Source organism: Myotis nattereri (assembly GCF_964212035.1).
Source record: "Myotis nattereri genome assembly, chromosome: 3".
NCBI classification, from domain to species: Eukaryota; Metazoa; Chordata; class Mammalia; order Chiroptera; family Vespertilionidae; genus Myotis; species Myotis nattereri.
This window is the reverse complement of record NC_138077.1, coordinates 195,594,065-195,603,899: the sequence shown is the minus strand read 5'-3', so window position 1 is coordinate 195,603,899 and position 9,835 is coordinate 195,594,065.

Here is a 9,835-nt window from a genome sequence, read left to right as displayed (position 1 = left end):
GCTCTGGGTCAGTCCCTCTGCTAGGCACTGGGGGTGGGGAAGGCAGGGAGGAAACTGAGACCTACTCTTTGTCTTTGAAGGAGCCCCAGGCATTTGGGGAAATAGGCTGAGCCCAAATAGTTACAAATAAAACGTGGGATGTGGGCCCAGTCAGGCTTCCAGGGGATGAACTGGAGGTTACCAGGTGGGCACAAAGTGGAGAGACACAAGGAGGAGAAACAGGGTGGTGCTGACTTCAGGGGCCTCTATGCCACAGTGTGAACTACGAGGGGGAGACGAAGCTGGACAGGGTGATGTGTGGCAGGGCGGAGTCTAGACCTTACCCTGCAGCACCTATTGCTGAAGTTTGTGGTCTCAGGGCTGACTCCTGCCCATCACTGAATGAGTCACCGTGGCTAGGGGCATGGAATATGCTAATTGGCCAGGCCTACATCAATTGGCCAGCCCTTCGGATGGTGCCCAAAGGAAAGTCAGGGTTCTGATATCCAAAAGAGGGGCATGGATGGTGAGCAGATTAAATACATCAGAGCCAGTCCCAAAGCAGGTATTTATTTATTTTATTGATTTCAGACAGGAAGGGAGAGAGAGAAACATTGATGAGAGAGAATCATTGATTGGCTGCCTCCTGCACGCCCCACACTGGGGATCGAGCCCGCAACCTGGGCTTCATAGGTCGACACTCAACCACTGAGCCACGCTGGCTGGGCCCAAAGCAGGTATTTTAATCCCTGATTCTTTCCCCCAGACTATTAACTGGAGGAGGACAGGCCCACATCAATACTGTTCATTGATAAATCCCTGACACCTAGCATAGTGCTTGGTATGTAGCAGGGGCCTAATCAATATTTAAGTGAATAAATCATCTCTTGGTAAACAAAATCGTTTCACTAGATAGTCTGAATCAGGATGATTTTGGTTACAAATAACAGAAAACTGGCTTAACCATAAAGGACATTTGTTGGCTCATGCAACTGAAAAGCCTGGTGGAGCCTGGCAGTTAGGCATCGTTTGATCAGGACTCCATGTCTCTGCTTGTCTCCTAGCTCTGCGCCCTCAGGCTAGGGGATGTGTATACAGAAACTCTCTGTATTATCTTTAGCACTTTTTGTAAACTTAAAATTATTCCAAAATAAAAAGTTTACTTTAAAAAATGGACCCATTCTTTTATAACCTGTTTATTCACTCAATAGTTAACTGTGAAATTCTGTCTTGAAATGATTTATTTCATTCCATCCTGTGAATGAATCATAGCCCATCTCTCCCATTGTGGGAAATTTAGGTTGTTTCCAATTCTTGCCCTGTAATAAGAAATGCTGCATATACTTAGTCATTTCCTTAGGGTACATTAACACAGTGGAATTGCTGAGCCTGAGCTGCTGACGAGGGACCACATACTGCGCACCATGGGCCGTCACTGTTCTAACACCCTTGATATATGTGAACTTTTTATCGTGACAACCACATACGGAGAGGTACTGCTCTCATTCCTTTACCGTGGGGCAATTTTCAAAGATGAACCGTCAAATTTTCACCAAAGACTGTCAGCCCACCTGGCACCTCCCTGGTGTCCCAGGCAACTGAAGCACACAGATCTATCCCATTTATGCACCACCTCCCATTTGGCTTCAAGTTGGGGCGGCTCCTGTATGTAGCCACTGGAGGGGTCTATGGCACAAGTGCAGGTGGCGCCAGCCCCATGTGGGGTTTCAGCAAGCATCCCAGCAAAAAGCAAAGCAAAATGGTTTAGTGCACTATTCCTGGGGGGTGGAGATGGCATTGGGGAACAGGAATGGGTGAAGATACACATTCTGAAATACCTGGTAGCCACAGCAAGGTCCTTTTTTCCTCCACAAATGGCCATGGGAAAGGAGAAAAAAAGAATTATTGGGCAGTTGTTTTTTAATTCATATTTACTCAGCCACCCACAGGTGGGTGCTATGCTCCTTATTTTACAGATGAGTTCACTGAGGCTTAGAGGTTAAGCGTCTCCCCAGGGCACACGGGGAGCACTAGCGCCAAGAGCTAGCCCCAGGTCATCTATCGCCAGAACTCATGCCTAATCACTAGGCACATGACTGAATACAGCTGACAACATGGAGAGATTCCTCTCCAGTCTCACAGCAAAGGATCCCCCCCACCCCCCATCTTCGTTCATGGTCAAAGCACCCCTGCGTTGCGTTTGGGAGGAGGGAAGGATGGTCCAGGCGGGGCTTAAGGTGGGCCATCAACTCTATGTGCACATACCCTTGTGTCCTGCTCTTCTGGATTCTCGACATTACTCCTGAGCTGAAAAACTTCACTTGTCCTTATGCTTATTTTGAACAATACTATTTCCTAACAGTCAGCGATTTCCTAAGAACTCTGGGGTTCACTAGGTTAAAGTAGTGTGGACGAAAGGGGCCACACGCTGACCTGACAAGCTCAGGAGAGGCCTGCATGGCAGCCTAGCAGACTCAGAGACCTAAAGTAACCACAAAGGATGGTCTGAAATTAAACTTTGACTAAAAGCAGTTATGGTGGGCAGTTATGTCCTAGGCCAGTATCTTCACTGACAAGATCAACTTTGATCCTTACTGAGCCCATTTGCCTTTTTGCCTCTAAGATAACATTCCTTTGAAGTGTCTGGGTAACTTGTAACTTCCCTTTTTCTGGAACCCCTGGGGCATAACCAAATGTTCTGGGCGCCAGGGCAGATACTACAAATTCCTTCATTATCATGTTGATTGATCCTGCACCCACCTAAGTATGTGTCCATCATTTTACTTTTTATCCTATCACAGAGGTTTCCCTGCTTTGCTTAATCCCACCTCCTTAAATCTGTCACCAATGAATTTCATGTATAAATACGAATGTAACCCTGCCATTCTCCGGAGCACTATCTCAATTCATTGAGGTTCTGCTTCCCGGCATATGTCGACAGTTTGGCTCAAATAAACTCACAAAATTCTTTACAGGTTTCAATGGTTTTTTATGTTAACATTAATTGGCGTAGTCGCGGCAGGATTCCAAAGAAGCTCACCCGGGACCACCTTGCGGCCTCGGACTCGGTGCTAGGATCCAGCAAGGGGCCCATTGAGCCCCGCCGGCTCCCCGCCGTACCAAGTGAACTTGGGTGAGTTTTCTCTTGGATCCAGAACCTTCCCTTCCTTTGGTCGAAGGTCGGACTTTATTTGAGCTGTTTTAAATCCTCGAGGTGGAACCAGGGTTGATAAGACCCAGGTTAAGGGTTCAGAGCAGAACCCAGGGTAAGGCAGGATTGGAGGAAAAAATGGGAGGCTGGGTTTGATTTCGGCTTTTTAATTAAAACGGCTTTCTGAGAGTCTGAGCAAAAAAGAAAACCTTCGCTGTATAAATGGCTTTACTAGGGGGCCACCTTAAGGCTTGGTCTGCCCGGGCCCTATACCTTTCCTGTGGTTTTAGACAGCCAGGAGACAAACTGAGGCCACATTTGACCCACTGCATAACATGTCTAGAAATTTTGCTCAGACTACAGATATTCAATAATAATAAAAAATTAACATGGGAAATTGTGCCTCCAAGGCCAGAAACTCCCGAGACACCAGCCCTCATTTAATACTCCTGATAGGAAGCCTTTACTTGCAAGTACTTTAAAATATTAACTGAGAAATGGCTAAAATGCAGTTTGTTTGGGGTACCTATGTTAATATTTTGCATGCAGAAATTAGAAAATGCCGGCTCTGAAATTAAACTGAATGAGTACATGAGAAGCATATCTTGATTTGAAAATTGGAAGCTTCTAGAGAAAAGCACAGGAAAATTTTATTCTAATAAGATGGAAATTAATAAAATTTTAGAGACTGTCTCAGAACTATTCTGAAGTTAATTAATGTCTACACCCTGTTTTTTCCTTTAGCCCATTGTTTGTTTGTTTTTTTGAATAGTCCATTGGGAATATATTGAAATTCTAGAGAGGGGAAATTCCTGAACCAGGGACAAAAGACACTGCTTTGGTAGTTTCTAATGCTGGACATTCTTTGCTGTAAACTTTAGTGTGTTCTGTGCGCCTTGATGTTTTTGTGTCTTTGTTGTAGTGAAATAGGAAAAAATTTTAAAATGTCTTTCTATTAATCATGACTTTGGGAAAATACGCCATTTGAGTCATTTGCTGAAACTTCCCCAAAGCAGGATGTGGGGAAGGGGAGAAGGGAACTCATGGTGGTCCAATATGGACGCCTCCTCCCCAAGTATTCTGATTTAAAATCTCCTTCTCGTAATTGAAAAGTTTTACAAAATTTAAAAATGCGTCTGGTACTTCTGTTCACATGTAAAGAGAAAAGCTGGTTTAAAACTAATGCGCGCAATTGTCCTCTTTTTGGACATTTAGATAGAGTTTTAAACTGGAGTCTCTTCACACATGTACAGAATAAAACCCAAGACTGATTATTTCTTAGAAAAAAAAAAAAAAATGGCGAATTTTACCCAGGGAAGAAATGCAGGCTTGTTCTAGCAACAAGCCTCCAAAAGAAAATTCAGTAAAATTGTCTCTGTTACAAAAATTTGCCAAAGTAAATGCCTTATAATAATAATTGGATTTGAATCTCAAGAAATTATGTAGCTACAAATTTGCTTCTTGACTTTCCCCAGAGAAAAATGGTCGTTTTAAAGTCAAGGGCTGGGCCGGGCCTGTTTTGCCAGCCTCAGGTGTGGTTTTCCAGAGCTGCTGGGAACTTGAGACCTTAGAGTTTACTGAGTCAAATGATAAAAACTTATGTCTAGGTATTTTGAAGTGACATAATACATAATGTTGATCTGAGTATGCCTCGTACGAAATCTAGAGGGTAGAATTGAATCTGTTGGTTGATTGTGTCTTATATTTTTGAAGTTTATTCTTAAAAATGTTACTGATGTTAAGGTTCGGGTTGAATTGGGAGAAATGTGTAGCTGTGGTAGCTAGATGCCTAAAATGTAGAAATTTTTGAGAAAATAATTTTTGCTTTCTCTGAAATAATTAGGAATTCAAAATATGCTGCTTATTGGTCTGATTAAAAAAAAGAAAGAAGGAAAGAAAGAAAGAGGATTAACTCTGTGATCTCAACTGAAATTCTTAATACAAAAAACCAGTTTAAATTTAATTGCAAAGAACTCGCAGAGCCAGGTGCAGACAGGAGGTTTTCAATGGGGTAGGGTAGCAGCTGTCCCATCAGGGAATGGACAGCCAAGAGTCAGGATCCCCGTGGGGGCATCTGCCAGTGATGCTCTGGTGTTTGCTTTTCACAGATTGGGAGTTTATGAATTATTTTCAATGCTGAAAACACTGCTTGCAATAAGCCATGTGCCTCATTTTAAAATCTTACATATTTATATTATAGAAAAGCAAAGTTTTTATCAAATCTACAACCATGCCACCTTTAAATTTTGTCATTTGTGGACAGCTTTATTCTGATGCATTTGTAAGGTATATTATATGTTTAGAAAAACCCATGAAAAGGACTCTGACTTAATCTAAATTGCAGGTTTGTAAGCAGGTCATATTTTTGAACTGGATGAAGATTTATAGAACTTCAAGGAATAATTGAATTCAAAACCTACTGGCAAATAATCAGGATAAACAAAAATAACTATGGGACTAAATTAATTAAGGATAATTATTCTTATGACTGTTTTAAATATTGTGGACTTTCAAATCTTTTGTTTCCCAAATATAAGGAAAAGTAAAGAGCAGACATTCTGCATTATAGGAACTTACAAAATTGGTAACAGATTCATTTCACAGTGCACTTCCGGCGACGAAGATTTCAAAGATCATGGCTTACAACCAGGAGATTTGGTGTGTTGGAAAAGATACCAAATAAAAGACTTTCTCCAACCTCATTGGAGACGACCTTACCAGGTATTACTAACTAACCCATGTGCAGCTAAACTTAAAGGAGTTAGCTTTGGATTCACATTTCTCATTTGAAAAAGGCACCTGACTGTGAATGGACATCTACTTCCATCTCTGACACCCATCTCTATCTGGAGCGGAGATCAAAGACTTTTCAAGGACGAGAAACAGCAGAGGTCTTTCAAGGATGAGGAGTTGCTGTCCACGAAGGCAGACAGCTATCCCAAGATGACGTCAAAAAAAAAAAGGCCTGTATACTCACAAACTGATATTGCTAGCTGTGGTGATTCAAAGTTTTTAATGGGGAATGTTATCTGTCTTTATTGTTTAAGTATGTGTCTTTGTTCAAAATTATTTAGCTAGTAAAATTTCTGTTTGTGTCTCTTAAAAAAAAAAAATATGAATGTATTGCTAATCTGAGGAATGTTAATTATTTACATGTCACCTAAAAGTTAAGGCTAAGAGTTTTAACTAGCTGGAAAGTATGGCTTAGGTGTGATGGAGGAAGGTAAAGAGAAATACTTAATGGAAGGTCTGAGGCATGGCTATGCATTTTTGAAGGCTATGCATTTTTGAAGGCTAACTTGAAAGTGTGAAATTTGTGAAGGTTTTGTATGTGATGAGAAGGAAAGAGAAATGTTGAAAGAAAGCTGAATGCATGATAGGCCAGTAAGCTGAAACAAGTAAAATAGGGAAACTGAGCAGAAATCCTATCTTTCTTAAACCAAGGACACTTGGGAGTAAATAATTTGCATTTGCCTCCCTAAACAAAGGTTAAATCATTTATGTCAATCTGATTAGTGTCATTTGCCGTCCACACCCAAGGACAAATGAAGTTAGAAAATAAGCCTTATTTTGATTAGTTCTTTTAGAATGTATGTTAAGGAATTTTAAAATTGCTCAAACCTTGCTGCCTTGGGTCCGGTTCTGCGTGTTTAAGAAGGGACAGAGTAAGGTTTAGCAGCAGGAGTGAAGAGGCAGGCAGGGCAGGAGCAGGCCAGAAGAAGCTGGCAAGGCCATCCAAACCACCTAGCCACTATTGGCCAGAGCCGCCTCGGACTGGCAACAGCTGACTCTGACGAGGACAGACTGGGCTCTTTCCAAATGGGCCCCCATGAGTCGATGGTTGAAATGAAAATCGGGGGCCAGACTGGGAACTTTATGGTTGATACAGGGGCAGAGCACTCGGTAGTTACTCAGAAGGTAGCTCCCCTCTCAGGACAGGAAGTCACCATTATTGGAGCTACCGGGACCACAGCTGCAGACTGTTCTGCCACCCCCTCTGATGTCAGTTAGGCGGCTACCAGGTGGTTCATGAATTCCTGTATTTGCCAGAATGCCTGTACCCCTTTCTTGGACGTGATCTCTTACAGAAATTACAAGCCACCCATAAGCTTGTTCGAGACGCCCTGCGAATGCCATCTCGGACTCTGTACATCCTTTCCAGCCTGGGGACTCGGTGTGGGTTAATAAGTTCACAACCTAAGGACTCACCCCAACTTGGAAAGGATTATACACTGTCGCCTGCAGACCTGGCTACACCACTCCCAGCTCCTGCACCAGGAAACGGCCTTGATCCCGGCAGCCAGCGGCCTCACCCGTGAGAGCCAGGAGGAGGCTCGACGTCCGCAAGAGTGGAACTGGACTTCAGTGAGGACAGTACTAATGGGGACCATGGCACTAGGGCACTTGGTAACTGTAAGAACATTTTTTTTTTTTTTTCTAGCCAGTGAGAAAGTCCAGGGACAAGTGGGGCTAGATGCACAAGGGGACAGAAGAGCAGGAACAGAATAGAGAATGCCCCTAAAAGAAGTGGGGTGAGTAAATGAAAATCAAATGTGCCAAGCTGGCAGTTTAGAAAAATTAATTCAGTCAAACTAGTTGTAGTTAGAGGGTAGTACAATCCCCTAACTAGTAAAGATGAGTCCATGATTTGGCTCATGTACATAAAACCAGTAGGGAATGAAGTGTGGTACATATTTGCATTGCTTAGCAGTGGAAAAGTTATTTTGATTTTCTGAATTGTATACATCATCCCATTCAATTGAATGACCATCCCATTGATTGTTATCTTACTGGTTTTGGAAAGCACGTTCTTCTGTACCTGGGAAACAGGACAGCGCAATTATCCTAGGTTGTTTTAGTGACCACAGATAATGCATTCCAGTTGACTCAGTGGTCCCAAGGCCAGGGCAGCACAATTACTCTAAATTTAATGAGTTCCTGGCAACTCAGTGGTCTCAAGACCCGAGGGCTCTGGATAAGGTGTTTCTGTCAATCCAGTGACCCCGAGACCCAGAACTATAATTCTGCTTCTGTAAACTGTTCTTTTGTGAACCAGGTTCCTCATTCCAAACCCTGGGATGTAACCAAGACCTTTGTGATTTTTGTGTTCATGATATGTAAATGTTATACTAGATGCAGAAAAGCAAAACAAACAGCAAAAAGACTCGGATCATGATGGCTCAAAAATTAGAAATGATCCAGAATACTTTTTAACCAGGACGTATAGGACCTGACTGCCTCCCATTTACCTGCCCTTTTTTTAATAATAATAATTCGACCTTAAATGCCATCCAAGGTTATGGTCTTGCCCCACCCCCAGTGGTCCACCTGTTCAGCAAGACATGCTGACACCGAGACATCCTAGGAATGAGCCTTCCTAGCACCGTGGGACTCCATTATCCAACCAAAAGGTTGGTCATCAATGCATCCTTTGGATTGATTTATGACCAAAAGGGGGATGTGTGGACGAAAGGGGCCACACGCTGACCTGACAAGCTCAGGAGAGGCCTGCATGGCAGCCTAGCAGACTCAGAGACCTAAAGTAACCACAAAGGATGGTCTGAAATTAAACTTTGACTAAAAGCAGTTATGGTGGGCAGTTATGTCCTAGGCCAGTATCTTCACTGACAAGATCAACTTTGATCCTTACTGAGCCCATTTGCCTTTTTGCCTCTAAGATAACATTCCTTTGAAGTGTCTGGGTAACTTGTAACTTCCCTTTTTCTGGAACCCCTGGGGCATAACCAAATGTTCTGGGCGCCAGGGCAGATACTACAAATTCCTTCATTATCATGTTGATTGATCCTGCACCCACCTAAGTATGTGTCCATCATTTTACTTTTTATCCTATCACAGAGGTTTCCCCCGCTTTGCTTAATCCCACCTCCTTAAATCTGTCACCAATGAATTTCATGTATAAATACGAATGTAACCCTGCCATTCTCCGGAGCACTATCTCAATTCATTGAGGTTCTGCTTCCCGGCATATGTCGACAGTTTGGCTCAAATAAACTCACAAAATTCTTTACAGGTTTCAATGGTTTTTTATGTTAACAGTAGTCTGAGTGCCAGTGGCCACTGTGCCTTCCCTCAGGGGCCGTACCTGCTGCCTGTATTGTCCCATCCTCCACATGGAGCCACCCTGACCCCACCTCCTTCACGAAGCTCCCTCTTCTCTGCAGTCTGACCTCCTGCGCTACATAATTAGACCTTTCTTTACACTGTGTTTTCCAAAATAGACTCAAGGCAATTTCCAACACATGTCAAAGCACAAAAGCACCAAACATAAAACAAATGCAATTGGGTGAGGTGGGGTAAGAATTCTATTAAGAAACCCTGGTAGAGCCCTGACCGGTTTGGCTCAGTGGATAGAGCGTCAGCCTGCGGACTGAAGGGTCCCAGGTTTGATTCCGGTCAAGGGCATGTACCTTGGTTGCGGGCACATCCCAGTGGGGGGTGTGCGGGAGGCAGCTGATTGATGTTTCTCTCTCATCGAAGTTTCTAACTCTCTATCCCTCTCCCTTCCTCTCTGTAAAAAATCAATGAAATATATTTAAAAACAAAAACAAAAACAAAAAAACCCTGGCAGAGGAAAGCACAGCCACCGAACACAAGCGGAATTTCTTCAGAGCCAGGGCAAAAAGGAAGACAGTAGAGAACGAAGCATTTCTTATCTAGTAGGAGAATACAGACCAGCCAAATAGG